The sequence below is a fragment of the Notamacropus eugenii genome, chromosome 1 (genome assembly GCF_028372415.1).
Source record: "Notamacropus eugenii isolate mMacEug1 chromosome 1, mMacEug1.pri_v2, whole genome shotgun sequence".
NCBI lineage: Eukaryota > Metazoa > Chordata > Mammalia > Diprotodontia > Macropodidae > Notamacropus > Notamacropus eugenii.
In genome coordinates, this window is record NC_092872.1 from 513,780,525 (window position 1) to 513,804,213 (window position 23,689).

Genomic DNA, 23,689 nt, shown 5'->3' on the forward strand with positions numbered 1-23,689 from the left:
TGTCTGAATTTAGTGAGTATGGGGATGTCTGACTTCCTCAGGGCCCAAGTGTTACATGCAGCTAAAACTGGTCCTAAAGAGCTTTTTTTTCCCTGAGGTTAATCTTGAATACAAATTAGAAAGATGTGTTGTGCTCTGAGCCTTTGGGAGAGGGCTCCTAATCCCTCTGGAGGATTATGTAAGGAAATATTCAGAGGGGAGCAGACACGAGACATAAGATTCTGATTAGAGCTCAGAGTCACTTATTGGAAAAAGTAAAGCACAGGGAGGAATCTTTGAAGCTTTCTTCAGTCTATTGAAAACTGAAAGAAAGGAGGTCAAAGATGGAAAGACCCCATAAATACCAAAATATTTATAGAAACATTTTTGTAGTAATAAAGAAGTAGAAATAAAGGAGATGTCCACTGACTGCAGAATGACCAAATAAGTTGTGGTTTGTGAATGTGTTAGAACATTATTGTATCACAAGAAATAGTAATATCAAGAACCCAGAGAAGTGAGGGAAGATTTATATGAATAGATGCAAAGTGAAGTAAGCAAAAACAGGAAACAAATATATGAAATGATTGCAATAATGTAGATGAAAAAAACAAGTGACAAAAAAATCCTGAAACTAAATAATCACAATGGCTAAGGTTGGCCTAGAAGGAGAGATGAGAAAATATACTTCACTCCCTTCTTTGCAGAGGGGGGGAACCAAGGATGAGGAATATTACATATTGCTCTCAGATGAAGTTAATATGGTAATTGTTTTGACTGAACCAAGTTCATATTTTCTTCTAATCTTTTGTATTCATTATTACAGGGGACAGCTCTTTGAAGAGGGGGACAGAGAGGAATATATTTGGAAATGAAGGTAAAAAAAACCCAAAGAGATCAACAGAACATTTTGATAGGAACTTGAAAGCTTCTGGCTGTTCTAAGATGACACATCATCTCTAGGCTCTGGGCATTTTCACTAGCTATCCCCTTTGCCTGGAATGCTCTTCCTCTTCCATTCCCAACTACTGACCTCCTTGCCTTCCTTTAAGTCCCAACTAAAATCTCAACCTTCCCCAACTTCTCTTAATTCCAGTGCCTTCACTCTGTTAAATATTTCTTTTTCATCCTGTGTATATTTTGGTTTGTATGTATTTCTTCTCACGTTGTCTTAGATTGTAAGCCCCTTGAGGGCTCAGGCTGTCTTATGCATTTTTTGGTATCCCTGGTGCTGGCATACAGTAGGTGCTTAGCAAATGTTGATTTTTTGAAGGAATCAGAAATTAGTTGCAATGTTGCATAAATCTATTTAAAGAAATGAAAATATTCAAATATAGGCCCAGATACCAATTGCCCAGTTCTCCATCCCATTAGGAAAAAAATTAGATAAAACAGAAAAAAAGAAAGAAACAACCTGACTCTTCTTATATGACACTAATCCATGGAATTCCTAGGGGACAACAATTATCTTCTCTGTGCTTCTGTTTTTAGGGTGGAGGACTTTAGAATGATACCTTCTATTGTGTTGTTTTATTTAGAGCATTTCACAACTCATTTCATCTTTACATCAACTCCAGCTTCCCAAGTTAAAAAGCACAGGATGATTGTGTCCTACCTGGAACTACATATCATGCCTGGGCAGGAAGACCTATAAATTCTTTTAATTTCTAGGTCAGGGTTGTAGCACCTGGTCTTGCTGCTGATCATTAAGAAATTTTAAGATCTCCTTTATTATATCATAGGTTGTGTTTGTCCTTTGTTCTCAAAGAGGACCATGACATCAAGATGATGACATGACTTGCAGCTGACTTTGATTTGAGTGAGGGAGGTCTGTGCAAGGTCACCAACCTCACTTTCTTCTCCTGAGCCATCTGGGTCCAGTGGCCTGATATTCATCAGGATGACTGGAGATGGCCCAGGATGCAATGTGAGACCCTGGCCCTTTCAGGCTAAGGTCTTGTAGCATTCTCACTTTGAGTGAGATACACCCCTTCAATGAATAGGCTTAAGTTGTTGCTCAAGGGATGGCCCCTTTAACAAAAAAAAAAAAAATAATAATCAAACTGAGAGAAGACTCTCAGTATTCCCGGGTAAAAGAGAAACAATTACTATTAAGCATTTAAATCCACTGTTTGCTAGGTGGGTGGGGACTTGTCCAGTCTATGAGCCCCTTAACTGTATGTATCACACCCATACTGCAAGAACTGTGGATGAAGATTATGTTGACCCCCACTCTCTGAGTGTTTTCTATGGAGTTGTTTTTGTTTTGTTTTGGCAGCTAGATGATGATACAGCCAACCTCAGATATTTACTAAGTGTGTCACCCTACACAAGTCACTTAACATATTGACCTTAGTTTCTACAACTGTAAAGAGATAATGATAGCACCTAACCCTCAGGGCTGTTGTGAGGATCCCATGAGATAGTATTTGTAAATGTTGATCACAGTACCTAGCACATAGTAGGTGCTTAATTAGTGCTTGTTCCTTTCCTTCCTTGTGTTTTTACTTCAGAAACACTACTTCTACCTCTACCAATGCAGATGACTACCTATCCTCACTCAAGTCCATGTCTTTCCCTGTATCCTTCCTAGAGCACTTATGTAGCACTCTGGAAGACTTTCTCTGATTCTTCTAATATGTCGTAGAAGCCAGTATTGCACTGGGATTGTCTGCTCATTATCTATCATCCATTAGTTCATCTCACTTTTGGGTCTATTTGTCACTGATGGTTTCTTTTACCCTACTTCCATTAGTTTGCTGTGCTATAACCTGCTTATTGTGATATAAGCATAACCTCTAACTGTGATTTTTCTAAGAATGTGTTCTTCCATAATTCAAGGATTTAGCTTTTCCTAGAGATTCCCCAACTCTTGTTTAGGTTTTTTTTTAAATGTCAAAGGTAATGAGTGGACACTTGAATCTTTAAAGTATAGATACATAAATATATATACACATGTATGTACATATTATATATGTATACATGAAGCTCTCAATATATGTGTGTGTGTGTGTATTTCTATATCTTCCCTTCCTTCAGGGATCTTTGATCCTTCAACATCTTTACAATTCTGTTGCCTCCAGGACAGATCTCCCCTATGTAACTTTGATCTATTCCAGCTACTTTTTCCATTTAATTTTCTTTAAGACCATTTATAAACACATCTGGCAGTAGAGTCGCAATATAGTGGTTCTGCTATTCATGATGATGACCAAAGTTTGGTACCCATATTCTTTTAAATCTTTTCCATTTTTCTTCCGATTGTTGTCCCCCTCCTATTTTCATGCTTAAATGCCATTGGAATGATTTTGCTTAGTTACCAAGCTTTCCTTAAATATCTTGTATTTATGTAGCCCTTTAAGGTTTTCAAAGCACTTTACATTTGTTACCTCATTAATTTTCATCACAACCCTGTGAGAAAGGTACAATACTACCTCTTATCTCTATTTTAGGGATGAGGAAACTGGAGATGAGGATAGTTAAGTGACTTATCCACAGTTAGGAAATGTCCAAGATAGGATTCAAATTCAGGGCTTCCTGCTTCCATAGCTACTGCTCTGTTCACTATACCAATATGTCTATACCAATAGGTCTTTATCCTATGCTATAGCTTTTTGCTTTATGAGGTGGTGTTACTAATAATATTTGGTTATCCTTTACCAAAAGATCTTTTAAAAGGGTTTATATTATAAACCAATGTTGCTCTTGGCCACTCCGTCTTTCCACATGGAAAGTCAGTTAAATGTTTGCTGACAAAGGTACTTTTCATGCTCTTTTGTTATGGCAGTTGAGTTACATCAGTTAAACTTCTGTATGGAATTATTGTAGTCTGTGTCTTTGCCACTAAACAAATTGTGTTATTTACATATAATAGAATATAATTATGCCAGAACAAATAATGAGATGGATGGTCTAAGAGGAAACTGGGAAGACGTTTATGAACAAATGGAGATAAGAAGTAGAACTAAAACATTTAAATAAAAATTGCGTTATAGAGATAAACTACTTTGAAAGATTCTAGAATCCTGATCAACACAGTGATAAATCACAAATCCAAAAATCTGTGTCTTTATCCTCTCCTCCATCCATCTCTCATTTTTGAGTTGATGAAATAATGCAGAACTGGGTTTAAAGTAAAATAAGAATAATGTCCTTCTGATGCTGCAAAAATTAGTGCCACAAAAAAAATGGGCCTAGAATAAAATAAGCATCAGAAGTAGGAACAATATGTGGAAGATGAAAAGTGATAAATTTCAGTTTGATGAACTTCCTAACAATTAAAGCTGTTTGAAAGTTGGAATGGGCAGCTAAGTTTTCCCTTACTGGACATTTTCAAGCAAAGACTGGATGGCCATTTTTAAAGAATGGACATTTTAAAGTGGAAATTCTTGATCATGTAGAGGTTAGATTATGTGTATACTGTGGTCCCTTCCAACTCAAAGATTCTGTGATTCTGTGAAATGTTTTACCCATGTGGTTTAGGAAGGATATTGCTCATATGAAATTATTTATGAATTCTTAATACCTTTCTAAGAAGATCTTCAATTGAGAATTCCTGCATAGTTTTCCAGGTCTATATTATATCTTCATCTTTGGATATATGGGAATTGCAGGGTAAGGCATCATGTATGCCAGTGGTTGACATTGTTCCCTAGGCCACTGTAGAAATTAATTTTTGTATTTTCTGGAAGCCATGGGAACACTCAACTAGTCATTTTGAACATCGCAGTTTACCTACTTTACAATTTAATCTGCCTTCATAGACTGTCTTTATTAGGGAAATATTAATTAGATGAATCAATATTCCTTGTGGTAAGCCCTGACCAATCTAGAGGGTGGAAAGGTAGTGGGGCAAATTCCCAAGTAGAACTGGTCAAATTTTATGTTTGCATGTTGCAAAGTACAGCAGAAATGGAATGTATTGGACAAACCTTGACAGAGTGTTTTTGTGTGAGTCATCTGTACTTTATGAAAATTATTCTGGCACTTTTGTGGAGGATGGATTGGAAAGAAGAGAGATTGGAAACAGAGAAAGTAATTAAAAGACTGTGTTAGTAGTCCTGGTTGTATATGATGATGTCTCTGTGAGTGAGGAGACAAGGATGAATGTGAGAAATGATTTGTAGGTATAACTGACAAGACTTGACAACTATTTGGAAATAGGTGATGGAAAAGGAAGAATCAGAGATATCCCTGAGCTTATGAGCGCGTGGAACTCTGAGCTCAGGAACTGAGAGGCTAATGATGTCCTCAACAGAAATAGGGAAGTTTGGAGGATGGAGAAGTGGAGAGAGGAAGATAATGAGATCTATTTTGGATGCAATTTTGAGATGTCTATCTCTAGGAGGAGATATCTAGTAGCCAGTGGATAATACAGAACTGGAATTCAGGAGAGAGATTAGGGCTAGATATTGAGATTTAGGTGTCTATTTAGGGGCATTGTGACATACCAGATAGAGAGTCAGGCTCAAAGCCAAGAAGACCTGGGCTCAAGTCCCTCCTTTGACAGATATTAGAGATATAACTTTGCATAGTCATTTAGTCTTTTAATACCCTAGTCAACACTATAAGTTACAGAGAAGGTGCCAACCTGTGTTGATAGATATTTTCTTACCCAGTGACTTCCTCTACCAATGAAATCACAGGTCTAGTCCCTATCCTCTTCTATAGAGATAGTACTTAAACTTTTAAAAGATGATCAGATCTACTAGAGAATGTATATGTAGAGAAAAGAGAAGAGAGTCCAAGATAGAACTCTGGGGAGCACCCACTCCAAGGGAGTAGGAGATAGGTCCTGCAAGGAAGACCAAAGAAGGACTGTCCAGAGAGGTGGGAGAAGAACTAGGAAAGACAATGTCATGGCGAAATTGAGTAGGAATTCAGAAGAGAAAGAAATCATTGAGGACTGGAATCTTCTAGGGAGAATTGGGGCTTGAGCTAGGATTTAACATGCAATTAGAACTGGATAGAGGGAGGTGAGGAAGGTAACGAATTCTACATAGTGAATATTACTTGAGGAAAGACAGTCAGGAGAAAATCATGCGTTCAAGGAAAGATGACCATTTTTACCTCTTTTGTTGTCTGCTGGTTTGTACTGTTTATGCATTAGTCATGTAATCCTACTGGATTGTGAGTCCCTCAAATGCAGAGCCTTTGTCTCATTTATGTGCATATAATTTCCAGAACCCAAGAGGGTTCTTTGCCAGAGTGAACTCTTATAAGAATAGTAATTCACATTTATGTAAGTAGAAATTGGAGGTTTATAGAGCACTTTCCTCACGATAATCCTATCAGAGAACTAGAATTATTCTCATTGTACAAATGAGCGAGCTGAGTTACAAGAAAAATTAAGTTGATTTGCCCATGATCAGTTAACCGTCAAAGCCAGGATCTGAGCCCTGATCTTGCGGATTTGACTGCTCATCTTTGGTTTTTCCATTATTTTCTGCTCCCTTTTATTCTTATGCCACTTAAATGCTTCTCATAGAGGGAATTCTTAAGGAATATTGGGTTCAAGCCTATATTATTTGTAATGTCTGAGTGTTGGACTAGATCAGGTACTCTCAAAGTATGGTACTGAGACTCCTGAAGATCTAGGGGTCCAAGACCCCAGGGCGTGATGTAGGTCAAAATTCTTTTCATAATAATACTAAGTTGTGTTAATTTCTAATAAGTTGAGAGATATAACCCATATAAACAAAAGCTTTTGGGGGGGTCCTCAACAAGAGGGCAAAGGGGCCCTGAGACCCCAAAGTTTGAGAACAACTGAATAAGATGATCTTTAAGGTTTCTTCTAGTCAGAGGTGTATAGATCATGAAAGTCATTTGTTAAATTTTCAGTGTGAGCATTTATATCTAAGAAATAGACATATTCTACAAATCAGGGGTTGATTTATTGTTTTCTTGATTGCAGGGGTGGGGAACCTGCAAACTTGAGGCCACCTGTGACCTCAAGGCCACAGGTTCCCTACCCCTGAACTCTAGATTTAAGAAAATGATGGAGAAAAATGTTAATAATTCAAATTAGGCTTAAAATTGTGCCCCATCCCCTCATTTCCCAGCTAGTTGTTAAATATTTACCAGCATACTACTGCTTCCAGGTTTAAATTCTACGTAACCTATGCAAATATTAATATTTCCCATTTTAAAGATTAGGAATACCTAAAGAGGTTAAGTGATTTGCCAATAGTCACATAGCCAATAAGTGTCAGAGCTGAGATACAAACTGAAGTCTTTACTATAACCTGCAAACTGTTTCTATATATTTGTTGAAGTTAATTGGAGCTTTTCTTTTGGAGTAAAGGTGGGATGGGTTGGGCTAAATCATTTCAAAGTAAATGACAATAGGTAGCTGTAGAAAGTCTTTGAGAGGAAGATACAGGATACTTAAATCAGATTAATTTGGGGAGGGGAAGGAAGATTTTTTGGAGATATCCTGAGAAGCTAATTTGTATTCCTACAATGAGGTAATGAAGGAGGACTTCCTGGGGACTGGAAGGGAGGAGGACAGAGAGGATGAAGAAGGAATAGCAGGTAGAGAAGTAACAAATGATCCCAAGCTCTTGAGCTTTGATGGTTGGGACAAAGACAGGGAAGTTAGAAAGAGAATGCCTGCTAAGATGATCAAGATGGCTAATCTCTCTCCCTAACTATAAGATCTCAGTGCATCTTATGGTTTCTTTGCTTTTAAAGAGCAAAGATATCATAGCATTTATTCACTCATTAATTCATTCACCAAACACTTATTAAGCTACTACTGTATGCAGAGCATTGTACTGAGTGTTGGTCAAGATATAAAGTTTAGTCTTAGTTCTCTGCCCTTTTAAAGGAGCTTAGTGTAATAGATGAAAAAAGATATAACAATAATAAGAATATTATATGATAATTCTGTTCAACAGGCTTTTATTCAGCACTTGCTATGTACAAGACTAGTGGTGGGGAACTTGTGACCTCGAGGCTACATGTGACCCTCTAGGTCCTTAAGTGTGACCCTTTGACTGAATCCAAACTTGAGGACCACATGTGGTCCTCACCTCTGTACAAGACAAGATGTTGTGCACTGGGGATATAGAAATAAAAATGAAAGCCATCCCTGCTTGAAATAGTGGGAGCAGCTTATCAAGGATCAGTGATTTTATGTGATTCTTCCTCATAACCATAACCCAATGTGCCAAGGGACCTCCCTGTAAGTCTGCAAACTATTCTTCTCTTAGTTGCAGCTCAAACGCAGCTTAGATGGGAAGCTAGGATCAGTTTGTGTCCTATCGAGGCCAAATGTGGCTCAGTGACTCCAAAAGGAAATGGAACTTAAATACAAGCTACCCTTTCATTTTTGTCTCCTGTTATTTATAGAAGACATTCATGATTAATTTAGAGATGAAATTTGTTTTGTGAAATTATACACCTTTCATCTAATAGGTTAAAATCCCTTGCAATATGTGGGCTCTAGGGTAGACCATAGTGACTGGAAAGTGATAGGCTAACTACTTTGAGAAATTTCAAATTCTAACATTGTTACTTGTAGTATACTGTATTATCTAGTGAGCCAGGCAGGTTTTTTCTCCCCATAGTGTCAAGAAAACATAAATGGATCACTCCGGTTTACATATACCAAACACATTTGTTGAGTAAACAACACAGGGAAATCTTAACTGAAATACCGTCCTAGCGAAGGAGCAAAATATTTAATTTGGTTTTAATTGAAATGTTACTTGTAGAAACCTGTTGTATTAGTGAGTGATATCAAATAATATAAGTGATAATCCTATTTGAGACACTTACTAAAGCTAGGATTCTATGAGGCCCTTTGGGAATAAAAAACAGTGATCTGCAGCAAAAATCCCTCCAAGACAGGAAGAGGGTCCCAAGTTGTCTTTGCCCATGGCCAATTTACATAAATAGCAAAATAAGCTGCAGGAAAATCCATGAAGGTGGCAGTCTGGCCACTGAAGAATTGGTGTTGTTGATGGGGTTCAGACTCTGGGAGCCTCCTTGAGCTCCCCTTGAATCTTCCCACTTAATCTGGCCTTGCTTACTCAAATCTAATCTTCCCATTTGTTCTGGCAGTCTCTGGAAGCCCATGGGTTTTTCATTAACCTTCGGCTCAGGTCTCCGTTGCATCCCCCACCCTAGATCCCATCAAAATCCCATTCCCCAAACTGCTGACCACTCCCATCAAGATCTGTATTCATTCCCACCACTGCTCCTATCCAGCTCTTTGGATTGCCCTCCCCCCTTCCCACTCAAACCCTCCATTGTCTGATATCTCCTGATACTTTGCAGCCTTTGACCCTCCTTGGATTCCCTCCTTCGGCTTCTCCTCAAGACCCTCTCTAAACCCCTCCTCCCATCACCCTGGACTACCAAACCATGCCCACCCCCAACCAGATCCCTCCTATAGTCTTTGCTGTATTCAGTCCCATCTCCCCTCCATGAAGGTGCTCAGATTTAATCCAGCTCAAACTCTGTCTAGCTGGGATTCTATCTGGCCCGCTTGTGAATTTGGCAAATCTTAATAAACTTTGTTTTTTTCTTTGGCTTTAAGAAGGTTTGAGTTGAATTCATTCGAGAAGGCCCCGGACTGTCGGTATTTTGGGGTCCCCACCACCCCTCAACCTCGTCATTGTCACATTCAGTTTAATTCACACCAAAAAATTAAATGCTGCCTGAAAGCAATGCTCAGTCCTGGAGCCTGGGGAGACAAAGAAGAAAAGTATCTCATTCCCTGCCCTCAAGGAACTTATAGTCAGAAAATCTATAAATCCATGTGTACACAGATATATAGATATATATATAATACAATGTAGACTGTGAGAGGGGTAAAGGAGAGATAAAGTCAAAATGTTTTAGGACAATTTGAGGAGGGAGAGACTATGTCTAATACTTTTAATAACCTTAAATATAATAGTTATCTCTGCCACATCACAGACGTTGGAGGCATGGCATCACTGTGATATGGAAAATTGTTGGTCCTCCCTTCATACCAGAAGTCTTATTTTTTTTTCTTTTATGGAGTGTTTACAGTACCTTATTGTAGTATACACATTGTATCCATATCTGAGTTTCTAAACTTTTTCTGTATTGCCTTCTGGCCTTTGCATGTCATCTGTGGCTACTCTAAAAAACTCCAAAATTAATATTTAATTTCTTATGCTGATCAGCAATATATCAAAACTACAGTGTAAAAAGTTGTGCTGTGAAAGAGATAAACTGTACTAGAAATGATAGATAATCCCACTCCAAACTCCAAGGCAACATTTTTTACCTATGGAGTTCTATTGAACTATAATGCTCTCCCCACCATATCACACTTCCCATAACCAGTTCTCAAAATCTTCAAATGATAATTTCTAGAATTCAACTCAAAAAGTATTTAAGTGCCTATTGAGGTCTTGGCCCTGTGAATACAAAGACAAAAATATACAGTCCCTGCTTTCCTCAAGGAGTGTACATATTACAGTACTTGGGTACATATGACAGAATTAAGGGGATAAGAGAAGGCTACTTTGGAGGATGGCACCTAAGCAGAGTCTAAAAGGAGGAAGAGAATCTAAAAAGTGATCACAAGATGTGAAGAATGCATTCCCATCCTGAAGACTAGGAGGTTGAACTGCTTTCCAGATGCATTACAATTGGAATTCCTTTCATATGTGAATTGGACTAGATGGCCATTGAGGTCCCTTTTGTTTAAATTCTGTTATTCTAAGAGAAGGGGAGTTCTGGAAACACCTAGCAGTTAAGTTTATTTGGAACAAAGGAAAAGGAATTAAGTGAATAAGTCTGGAAAAGGTAGATTGTGAAGGGCCTTAAATGCCAAACCGAGGAGTTTGCATTTTATCCCTGGGCAATCTGGAGCTACCATTAAGTCTTTGGGTAGCAGTTTCAAAGGGCCAGTGCTGGGCCTTTGGAAGATTGTCTTGACAGTTATATGAAGGGTACTTTTCCTTCCAATAGTATGTAAGTTCCTTGATGACTGGACCTTTTATTGTTTTGTTTTATTTTTCTTTTTATTTTTCCCTTTGGTCATTGTGTCTGCAGTGCCTAGCATAGTACCATGCAGATAGTAGGCACTTAATAAATTGAACTGAATTGAACTGTGGTTCCTCCTCCAGGAATGTTCTACTTCCCAGACTCAATATAATTTTGCCTAGATGTCTCCTTTTTACTTAAATCATATTCTCTTATTTCATACTTCTTTCTTTACTTGTCCCCTCCCTCTCCTCTTAACCCCTAATTGAATTGAGATTAGAATCTGTATCAATTCTTGGTGTCTCTAAGACCCAGCTGAGTACCTTACACAGATAATAAATTAACTTAATAATATCAGGTAGAATTAATAATATTAATAATAGTAAATAAATTTAATGTTTGTTGAATTGAATGAGCACCTATTTTCTGAGCCCCTCATGTGGTATTTATCATATGTTGCTTGATTTTGCATATATTTGTATACTGTCTTATTTTCCATTTGAGGTGATTAACTTTAGAAGATGAGGAACTCCAGCCTCAAGGTTCTGGCTTATGATTTATTTCTTGCAGTTGATTGTTATTGATCATCTTTTCCTAACCAACAAGCAAGGGGAATACTCCAAGCAGTGAAAAGGTACAAATAGGCCTGAAACCAGGAGGCTAGGGATCTTAATTCGAGTGCTGCCACTCTGGGTGACCTTGATTAAGTCGCTCTGGGCCTTGCTTTCTTCATTTTTTAAAATGAGCCAATTGGATTAGATGGTTATGAGAGTCTTTTCAGTTTTAATATAGTCAGTAAACATTAACTACTTGCCCACTATGCCAGGCACTGTGCTAAACTCTGGGAATGCAAAAAGATATAAAAGACAGCCCTTGCCCTCAATACATATTCTAATGGGGAGAAACATCAAATAAACAAATATGTAGGAAATAATTTAGAGGGAAGGTGCTAGAATTAAGAGGGGTTGGGAAAGACTTCCTATAGAGGATAGGATTTTAGTTGGAACTTAAAGGAAGTCCGGGAAGCCAGTAGATGGAGATGAGGGGGGAGTTTGTTCCAAGCAATGAAAATTCCCAGAGTTAACAGTTTATTGTTCATGTAACAACCAGGAGGCTGGATCAAAGTCACTGGTCACAGATTAAAAGAGTGCAAATTGAGGAGTAAAGTGTAAGAAGACTGGAAATGTAGGAATGGACTAGGTTATGAAGGACTTTGAAAACCAAATAGAACATCTTGCATTTGCTCCTAGAGGAGATGGGAACCATTGCAGTTAATTGAGTAGTGAGTGTGAAGTGGTAAGACTTATGCTTTAGGAAAAATCACTTTGGTGGTTGAATGGAGGATGGATTGGAGTGGGAGGAATCTTGAGGCAGGCAGACTGACCAGCAGGCTATTACTGCATGAGGTGAGGAGGGCCTGTACCAGAGAGTGGTGAGACTGTCAAAGGAGAGAAATGGATATACTAGAAATATGTTACAAAGGTGAACTCAGCAGGCCTTGGATACAAGGAAAGGGAGGGGGAAGGAGAGTGAGGCATTAAATATGGCACTGAGATTGAAGAATAGGGGGAATGATACACTATGAATTCATGACTTTCTTTTACACAGTGAAATATAGTGCGAATGCAAAGAGCACTGAATTTGGCAAGAGAGGACCTGGGTTCAAATCTGCCCTTGCAGTGACCTCAGATAAGTCACTTGTCTCTGGGCTTCGGTTTCCTAACTTGTAAAATGAAAAGTTTAGATGAAATGATTTTTAAGGTTTCCTTCCAGCTCCATAGGACTATAGATTACAGTTTTATTCCACAGACATCTCTGTATTCCTCACATGCCTAAGGTAAAATTCTTAAAATTACCTTGGTGAGATGACCCTTCAACAAATAGTGGAGGGCATAAATGAATGAATGAATGAATGGGAATTGGAATCTGGGAAAGGGAACCAGTAGGCAGTGGAAGTGGGAAAGGCAGTAAGGCGTCTACTTCTTTATAGGAATGTCCTTCTAGTGATCTATGGCCACATCAGGTACAGATGCTCTATAATGTCTCTCCCTTCATCCATTCATTATTGCAGGTCATCTGGCAGAGGCTTTTGATGAACAGGTTTACAGTGAGCTATAAAGCAGGGCTTATAGGCAAAGTCACCATCCTTTGTTGTTCCTGCTTTTAGGGGTCTACTCTTTTTTTTTTTTTTTTCCTTTGCTCCCACCCTGGCCATTCACTGTATACTGTGGATTTTCTTTCTGGTGAATGTTTCCATGACCCAGCCACGAACTTAAATTCAGCTCCCTTCTCCCTTGGAGGGGTGCGGGGGCATCCCTTAGAGGAGGGAATGAAGAATACTCATTAGACTATAAACTCTTTGAGAGCAAGGACTGGTTTTTGTCTTTTTTTCTCTCTAGTGCTTAACATAGCACCTGGCACATACAGGGTATGTAATGAGTGCTTGTTGACCTGACTTAACTTATATGGTGGATTCGAACACTAGACTTGGAATCAGGAGGCTTCAGTTCAAATATCTGCTCTGACATTTACTAATTGTGTAACCATTTGATGTTGTTAGGTTGTTTCAGTCATGTCCAACACTCACTGACCCCATTTGAGGTGTCCTTGGCAAAGATACTGGAGTGGTTTGCCATTTCCTTCTCCAGTTCGTTTTACAGATGAGGCAACAGAGGCAAACAGGGTTAAGTAGCTTGCTCAGGGTCACAACTTACACAACTAGTAAGTGTCCGAAGTTCGATTTGATCTTGATGAGTTTTCCTGACTGCAGGCCCGATGCTCTATCCACTGCATTGCCTAGCTGCCTGCACATATGTGCACATAGGGCACATATTTAAGGCTCTCTGATCCTTGATTTCTTCATCTGTGAAATGGGGCTGATAATAACAGTGACATTACCTAACTCATGTACAGAAAGTAGTTTGTAAACTACATACTTCATAAATGTGAGTTCTTAGTATTTTCATGATGTAATGGGAAAAAAACACTTAACGTGGAGTCAGAAGTACTGAATTTGAGTCCCAGCTTTCAAACTAGCTGAGTGATCTTTGCAACTCAATGAACCTCGTAGATTTTCTGGTCTGTAACTAATGGGTAATAAATTCTTATACTATCTACCTAGCAAGGTTGTAAACTGTAAAGAGAAAAGGAATGGTCATGTTATTTCATTGTCATAGGGAGCTTCCAGGTAGAAACTTGTCCTACCAAATACAAATTGATACTTTTGGAAATATAGAATTTCATAGAATACTGAGAATTTAAGTGACTTGCCTAGGGTTACATAGTCAGTATATATGAGATGGACTTGAACCCAGATTTTCTCTGCTCTGTTATATGTTAGTAAATGTTTAACAACTAGCTCTGTGGGGGAAAAAAAAAGAATGTACATACAACACAGTGTTAAGTTTAATCTGTATTAAAAGAGCTGAACTTGTGGTTAGAAGCCCTATAGATCGAAAGATGAGGTGTTCTGATGAGTAGTTCCTCCTGTCCACTGACACACTGAGTCTCTCCAGAGGTGCAGTTCTAGGATTAGTATTTTTTTCCTCTCCCTGCCCCCTTTCCAGTAACAGGTGCGTCTTGGAATGCCAGCCTTGACAAAGAAGAAAGAAATTGGGAGGAGATGGTGATTCTGAGAAAACAATATGATACCAGAAGACTAGGGCCGGCTTCAGAGGACGGATATCCGGGGTACAAAAGAAGGCACACAAGGGTGATTAGGGAAAAGAATGTAATACTAAAATAACAATAAGGACATCTGGTTTGGGAGTGGTCCATGGGAGCCTGGTGAGGTATTAGGCTTATTCTAGGGCACAACCCCTCTGGCAAGGAAAATGCAGCTGAAGCTGGACATCAGCATAACTCTGTGGGCTTTGAAGTCCATTGCCTTTTTTCCCCTCAATACCCAGGCTCTAATCTCAAATTGTAGCCATTTTTCCAAGCCAGCACCAGCTTGCCCTCCTTCCTTCATCTTTCCTGATTACCCCAGCCAACACATGGTCACATCTCCCTCTTCTGAACTTCCATTCCACACATTCTGATCTGTAGTTTTAAATGACTTATGTTTTCTTAAGCTGAATTCTTTGATTTCAATTCATTGGCTAGTACTGATGAAAGGCAGTAGTGTGGCATTAGTGGACAAGAGAGGTGACTTCCGAGTCAGGAAGACCTGGGATCAAGTCCTGCTTCTGACACATACTGACCTCGTGACCTGGACAAGCCATTTAATAATTTCTCAGGGTCCTAAGCAGCTCTCTAAGCAGGTGCCAATCAACATGGGTAGAGTGAGTTTCCTCATCAGGGCTTCCACATGCCAATGAAATCTGAGATAATGGTCCAAACACAGCTTGCATTTATAAACAGAATGCAAAATTAGAAACTGACTGAAAAAGAGTCCCAAAATAATGCTAATAACAATACTTTGCATTTATATAGCATTTTACAATCCACAGCTTTACATTTTCGAATACTTTGCACACAAACAGCACAGTAGTGTTTTATATACATTAACTCATATCTGATCTTCAAATTAATCCCATAATGTAGTCAGAGCAGGTATTGTTAGAGTCAAAGAGCTAGATTCCACCCCTGGTTCTACTGCTTCTACTTTTGACCCTTTGAGAAAGTCACTTCTTTCCGCAGTTCTCAAGTTAGGTAATTGCCAAATGAAAGCAAGGAAGACTATGATCTCTGAGTTCTCTTTAAGCATGAAATCCTGTGCTGGTGAATCATTGTCATAGAGGCATGGAGACAGCTGCAGGTACGGTGGGTAGAGGACTAGATCTAGAGTCAGCAAGATCTGATTTTGAACCTTGCCTCAGATATGAGCTGTGTCACTTGGGCCAAGACACAACCTCTGTTTGCCTCAGTCTCCTCAAGTATAAAATGGGGATAATAATGATATCGAACTCTCAGAGTTGTTGTGAGGATCAAATGAGATAATATTTTTAAAACACACTTAGCATACTGCCTGGCACTTAGTAGGTGCTGTAGAAATTCTTATTCCCTTTCCCTCCCCTTCATTGTGTGTACAAGGAAACTGAGGCTCAAAGTGTTTAAATAACTCTACCAAGGCTGTTTATTTGGGAGTTTTGAAACCAGGTCTGTAACCCCATTCCTTCTAATTCAAGGCTTTCACAACTCTACCTTTCTGTTTTCCATCTTTCATTTCACTGGACCTAACCATACCTCAGTAGGACAAGGATTTGGGGTTCTAAGTATAAGCTAGAACAGGGGAGGAGAACAACTAGAAATCTCTGACTCAGAGACCTGAACCCATCCAGTTTTCACAGTGAAGTTTGGGAAAGTATTTGTGAAACTACATTCAGTAGCAAATTGAACCATCAAGCCTTCTCCTTAGAGAGAATGGCTTCTGTAATTTATGGAGATCAGGAAGCCTGGATTGCTCCAGGTCATTAAAAGGAATATTGCAATTAAATTGAAAAATGGGAAAGAGTATTTGGAAAAAGAAATCTGTTCTAATCTGTCAAATTTTGCAAACTGTTCACAGAGCTAAATAAAAGCAGTCTATGCAAAACATATTGGGGACTAAAATGGAAGGATAACTCTGTAATAAAGATTCTTAATTTGGTGTCCATGAACTTGTAAAAAAATATATAATTGCATTTCAACATCATTAGTTTTCTTTGTTATCCTATATGTTTTGTCTTAATCATTTTAAAAACAGTATTCTAAGAGGTCCATAGGCTTCACCAGACTGCCCAAGGGATTAGTGACACAAAAAAGATTATGAACCCCAACTAGGTAACTTTTAGGGTGCTACATTTTAGGAAAAACAGTGACAAACAGGAGTATACCTTGAACAGAATAATCAGGATTGAAGAGGAAACTGGATATAAGGGCTAGTTGAAAGAAAGACTAGGCATGTTATTAATTTTTTTTACCTCTCACACACCCATCAATCAAACAAAAACCTTGATAACAAATTTACATAGTCCCACAAGGCAAATTCTCCTACAAATCACTTCCTCATTCTACATTTTGAATTCATCACCTCTTTGGCTGGAGGTGGGGAGTTGCTTCATTTTTGATCCTCTGGAATGGTGGCTTATTATTCCATTGACCAGAGTTCTAAAGTCTTTCAAAGTTGTTTGTCTTTGAAATGTTGTTTTCGTTGTATGATTTGTTCTTCTCTTTCTGCTGCTTCACTCTGCATCTAGTCATATAAATCTTCCTAGTTTCCTCTGAAACTGTACATTTCGTAGAAATGGACATGGCTGATCTGAACTTGAGAAGTCTAATGGAAGACAGGGTTGCTGAATTCAATATTTGTAGGACCACCATGTGGAAGGGGGATTTGACATGCTCTGCTTGGCTGTAGAATGTAGAACAAAGGATGAAAATGGCAGAAAAAAAGATTTAAGCTGTGAAAAAATGTGATGTGAAAAAAAGAAAAAAGCTAGCCTTCTAGAACTATTATAGATGTCCAGAAGGAATGAACTTCTTTGGAGATGGTGGCTTTCCTTTTCACTAGAGGATTTCAAGCAGATAGATTCTGGATTTGGCCTCAAAGATTACGGCAGATGGTGACTATAGCCATGAAATTTAAAGATGCTTGCTCCTTTGGAGGAAAGCTGTGGCAAATCTGGACAGCGTACTAAAAAGCAGAGATATCACTTCACTGACAAAGGCCTATATAGTCAAAGCTATGGTTTTTCTAGTAGCAATGTATGGCTATAAGCATTGGACTATAAGGAAAGCTGAACGCTGCAGAACTGATGCTTTCAAATGCTAGAGAAGGCTTTGGAGACTCTTTGGACAGCAAGAAGGTGAAATCAATCAATACTTAAATTAATTCAGACTATTTACTAGAAGGTCAAATACTGAAGCTTAAATACTTCGACCATATAATGAGGAGACAGGCCTCATTGGAAAAGACCCTGATGTTGGGAAAGGTTGAAGGCAAAAGGAAAGGGGGATGATAGAGGAGGAGATGGATAGATAATGTCATAGAAACAATGAACATGAACTTGGACAAACTTTAGGTGGCTAGAAAGGCATGGTGTGCTATAGACCTTGGGGTCACGAAGAGTTGGACATGACTTAATGAATGAACAACACTTGTTGGGCATCTGATAGAGAGGAGTATTGTGAGGGTACAAGTTGAAAATCTATTCCATCTTAGATTCTGTGAAAAGATTGGCAGTGGGTAGGGAGGGGACAAAGAGGTAATGAGGTCAATAGAATCACAAACGTGGTACTGCAATTCTGGGTGAAGTAGGAAAATTGATAGGAACAACGAAGAACTTCTAATGCTGAACTTTCATTCTCTTCTGTGTTTCTGACCAAATCACATAGTGGGGGGTGGGGGGTGGGGAACGGGACAGGGATGAGGTGGGGAGAGAAATAGAAGGTACATTGTGGAAAGGTAAGAGCCGTTTGAAAATTTTGTATTTTTATTTGATGAAAAATTACAAAGAATCAGAATGTTAGAACTGAGCAGGAAGGAACTTTAAACATATTAGAGCTAGAAAAATTCTCGGAACATGGAATATCAGCTCTGGGAGGTAACTTAGAACGTAATATATAAGATAGTAGGCCCTGAAAGGATCTCAGAACATAGAATGTCAACTCTGGAAGGGAGCTTTGAAAGTAGAATACAAACTGTAAAGCTGAGAGGGACCATAGAACATACAATATCAGAATTGGAAGAAACTTTAGAACTCAGAATGTCAGAGCCAGAAGAGAACTTTGAATATAGACTCTAAAGGCCTGAAGGAACTTTAGAGGTGGCCTTGTCCAAAACTGTCCCAGCAAGAAGAAGTAGTTTGTCCAAGAAGAGAGCTAGTTTATGGCAGAGCAGGAGCTGTAAGGAAAACCAAGTTCCTTGACTCCAAGTCTAGTGCTGTTTCTGCTACACAATGCTACCTCAATCATTTAGTCATTGGTTTGATAACTCAATTTACACTTTGGAGGGTCCTTCTCACTCTTCTCTGTATACTCAATGAAGAGGTTAAAATAAAAAGGCTTGTCAAAACAAATCTCTATTTGGTTACCTCCATCTATGGGACAATTTCAGTAACCTGTCAATCTCTTCCTTGCAAAATAGCCTTTCCAACTCACAACCTACTTCTTCATATGACATCAACCTGTCAATCACTCACTGTATCAAAGCCAAATTTCATGCTGTGGAAAGCCCAGTTTGTCAATCACTCCAAGACTCACCTGACAGTTTTTAACTTTTTCCTTCCAAATTCAGTGTGTCTAGTTAAGCTTGTTGTCTTTTCCTAATTGAACTCCACTTAGGGTTGGTAGCTAAGCAACTAAGAAGTTCTTTTCTCTAGGGAATGGCCTAAGTTTCATAGTTTTCTTGACCATTGCCATTTGTTGTTAGAAAATTGTTTCCCCTCAAGTGGCTAAACATCAGCTGTAGTGTTTAGTTAATGCTGGGGAGTTCTATTGTTCCTATTTAGAAACACTTTCCCACTGTTTAAAAGCAAACACTGGGTCTGTTGCCAAATATACATAATTTAAAATCATCACAGTGTCTTGGAATTTGGTCCCTACTTCATAAGTAAAGTTATGTGTGATTATTTGGCCCAGATGACAGAAAGAAGGCAGATACAACTACATTTATGGGACTGGGATGATCAAATTGACTCAGTATATCGAAATGGAATGAGGACCTCAGGCTGAGGAGCTGAGAGATACCTTGGAGATGATTTAGTCCAACCTTGTTTTACAAGGGAGGAAACTGAGGCCATGAGAGCTGAAGTGATTTGCAGATGGTCGCAAAGCTAGCCAGCATCAGAACTAGCATTTGAAATTTGATCTCACTACAGATCAACAAATATTTTATATATATATATATATGTCTACTGAGTGTGAGATATTCTGTGGACTGCTAAAAAGCATATAATAGATTTAGTTTATTTGGGCTCTCAGGGATATTTGTAATAAAAAGAATGCTTGCTCATCCAAAGGAATTAACTTTTAATGGTGGAATTTTAGGCAGGAGGACCAGAGTGTCCAGGATACCCTCTTGAGTCAGACAGTTTTCTGTCATCCTTCTTATTTCTAGTAATAAGCTTGACCCAGGAGGTAGCACATCCATCTAGCTCCACGGATATTTATTAAATATCCACGATGTGCAGAGGAATCACACGAGACACTGGATGGGATATAAGCACATAAAAGACACAGTCTTTTCCCTGAAGGAGTTTACGATACAGTTTGGAAGACACATTCACACATACATGTATGTATGTATATGTATATATGTGTGTGTGTATGTGTATATATGAATATACGCACACACAAAGAAATAGTGTGTCCCAAAGATCTTAGTGTAGTCTTAAGCTATCAAAGAAAGAAAGTGACATAGTAACAACAAGGATTTATTCAACACCTGCTTTGTCCAAAGCATTGTGGTAACATTGTGGGGTACAAAGACAAAAACAAAGTAGTTCCTGCCCTCAAAGAGCTTACAGGGAGTATTGGGCTACATTCAACTCAGGTCCTACTACTGGCATTTATCATGTGACTCTGGGAAGTAAATCACTTAACTTCTCTGAGCCTCCATTTCCTCATGCATAAAATGGGACAAATAATGCCTCTAGTACTTATTGCGCAGAACTGTTGTGAAGTTTAAATGAGATCTTGTACATAAACATTTCACCAACTTTCAAGTTAGAATACATATTCCCCAGTGGAGCAATAGTCAAAGAACAGGAACTAACAAGGAAGAAATAGAAACTGTTAATAACTTCATGAAAAGAAGTTCTAACTTCCTAATTAAAAAGAAATAGAAATTGATCCAATCTTAAGATATACTCTTAGGTTCCCCGTAATGATAAAGATAGCAGAAGTGATAAAAACCATTGGTGGGATTCTGGGGAAGTAGGCTGTTAAAGAGCCATAGCTTAAGAAGTCTAGTGGCAAATTCAGTTGAGCAGGGGAGGGTAGCAGTGGGAGTTAGGGAGAGAGATAGAGACCCCAGGGTATGTTCTTGAACAGTGCAGTCCCACATGGCATTCAAGACTGGATGACACATCTTCAGTCCAACCATGTCAAGTATAATTGCACCCTGCTACAGTGATCCAAAAGGGCAAACCCAGAGGAAAGGGGTGTGGTAACACCATGATCCTTGGAAGGTGGTGGCCAGAGACCACCTACAGCTGGGGTGGGAGTATGGTTCCTTCTTATGATGAACATTTCCTGTCCCTGAACCATCCAGGGAAACTGCCATGGAGAGAAAGAATACTACCCACCCCCCCTAATTCAGATGTTGGTATGCTTGGTCAAAGCCCTGGTCACCCCAGTACTAGTAATAGTATTGGATTGTAGGCTGGTGCAAATACTTTGGAGAGTATAGTGGCAATGTAAGGACGTGTCACAAAATTGTTCATACCATTTGACACATCACAAGCCCACTAGCATTTATCACGTGCCAACTGTGTTCCAAGCACTGTCTTAAATGCTGGGGATGCAAAAAAGGGGAAAAAAATTCACCAGTCTTTGTATTTAAGGGGCTTCCAATCTAAGGGGCTTCCAATTTACAAATGACTACATACAAACAAGATTCAGTAATAGAAAAATTAGGAAGAGAGAAGGGATTGGGGCGGGGGAAGCTGATGAATTTAGATTTGGACATGTTGGGTTAAAGATATCTACAGGTCATTCAGTTCAATGTGTCCAATGGACAGTTGTAATTGCAAGGCTAGAAATTGGGAGGGAGGTTAGGGGGATAAGTAGATCTGATAGTCATCAGCATACAGATGATAATTTCCAGGGCTGAGGAACCTACAGCCTGGAGGCCACATGCGGCCAGACTTCACAGAACAAATCCCCCCAATAAAAGAATTTGTTCTGTAAAACCCTGACTCAGTCAAAAGACCACAACCCAAGGACCTAGAAAGCCACATGTAACCTCAAGGCAGCAGGTTCTCCCCCTCCATCTCCCTCCCTCCACATCCATAGGAGCTAATGAGTTCACCAAGTGAAATAATATAAAGGAGAAAGAAGCAGGCTCAAGACAGAGCCTTAAGAGACATCTACACAAGTAACCAATGTAACCTGGATGGAGATTCATTAGAGACAAAAAATTTTTAACCAGGTGAGAGGAGAATCAAGTGAGAGTACTGTCACAAAAACCTGGAGAGAAGAGAGTATCAAGGAGGAGAGGGTAATCCAGTGATTCCAAGACTAGGATTTTCTAACAAAAACACAGAAAGGTGGGGAAAGAACTACCTGTACAAAAATATTAACAGCTGCTCAATTTGTAATACGAAAAAAATTGGAAATGACCTATATATTGAATAATCAGAAAATGGTTGAATAAATTATGGTATTTTAAAGTAATGGAATATTATAGTGCCATAAAACACTAAATGTGAAATATAAAAAAAGAAATATGGAAAGCTCTCTATGGAGTGATGCGAAGTGAAGCCAGCAGAATCAGAAATACATACAGATATGCGTATGTGTGTGTGAGCATGTATGTACGTGTATTTGTATAGACACACTACTACTATATACAATGAAAGGGAAGGAGGAGGAAGAGAAAGAGAAAAAGGAGAGAAAGGATATAAAGAGATGGGAAAAGGAGTAAAGACAGAATGTAATGAAGCATAAGAATATGAAACAGAAGAGAGTATAAAGAAAGAGAAAAGAAGGAAGGATGGAGGTAGAGAGAAAGGAAAGGAGAAAAAAGAGAAAACAAAGCTAGAGATACTATAACTTCAGATGAATTCGTAATATTAACATTTTCTGCATCAGTTTAAAAATCTAGAAAACAACAATAAATCAAACCCTGATTTGTAGCATTTGCTACTTTCAGAAAGTCTAAATCTTATACTGAAAATTTAACAATCTGCTCAGTTTGAGCTGACTCCAGCACATTCCTGCTGCTGAAAATGAGACTGAAAAGCCTTGAATGCCTAACTAAGTGGTGGAAATAGTTGTTTTAATTTAGAGAAATTAAATAAGCAGAACCCTGGGGCACAGTATTTCAATGAGGTTTCAGTTGATTGCTTATAGTATGAAAAGTAGGCAGCAGATAATACTCCTACCTTTATTTTTCCTGGGGAAAAAAGTGCTGGGGAGAGGGAGGGGTGATGGCAAGAAAACTTTCATTTCTCACAAATATGTTTATGGGCAATGAAAGAGGTGAAAAGGACATCAAGAGGAAGAGTCTAAAAGAATTCGATATTTTTCCTGGTCTTCAAGACTATCCAAAATCTATGTAGTCTTACCTCATGACATTATTCTTCCCCTTCAATAACTTAGAATTCTCCCTTCTTTCAAGGCCTAACTCAAATTCCTTTTTTTTGAAATTCTTCTTCAAATCCTCCCACCTAAATGTCATTTTGGGCAGCTAGGTGGGACGGTGGATAGAGTGCCAGGCCTGAAGTTAGGGAAGACATCTTCCTGAGTTTAAATCTGGCCTCAGATACTTATTAGCTGTGTGACCTTAAGCAAATCACTTACTCCTGTTTGCCTCAATTTCCTCAACTGTAAAATGAGTTGAAGGAAATGGCAAACCACTCCAGTATCTTTGCTGAGAAAACCCCAAATGGGGTCATGAAGAGTTGGACACGACTAAAGATGCCTGAACAGCAACAGCAAATGTAGTTTTTCCCTCAGATTTCTCATGGTGCTTGGGATCTCTCCCTTGCACTCAAGGCATTCTACCTTGTGTATGCTAATTAGCTGTGTCTATGTTGTGGCAGTGTGTACAATGGCATTGAAATCAGAAAGACCTGGGTTAAAGTCCTCCCCCTGA

General features: G+C 38.8%; 1 long non-coding RNA gene across 2 annotated transcripts in view; it reads left to right on the forward strand.

The window, feature by feature from the left end:
* LOC140519963 (uncharacterized) overlaps nucleotides 1-23,689 on the forward strand; it is a 47,793-nt gene that overhangs the window by 16,134 nt on the left and 7,970 nt on the right. Inside the window, exon 3 of one of the 2 annotated variants that reach the window (XR_011972339.1) lies at nucleotides 806-856. This is a non-coding gene — a long non-coding RNA (uncharacterized lncRNA). Of the gene's footprint in view, nucleotides 1-805; nucleotides 22,769-23,689 lie in introns of those variants that run through there. The other variant, XR_011972338.1, reaches the window with a different exon arrangement.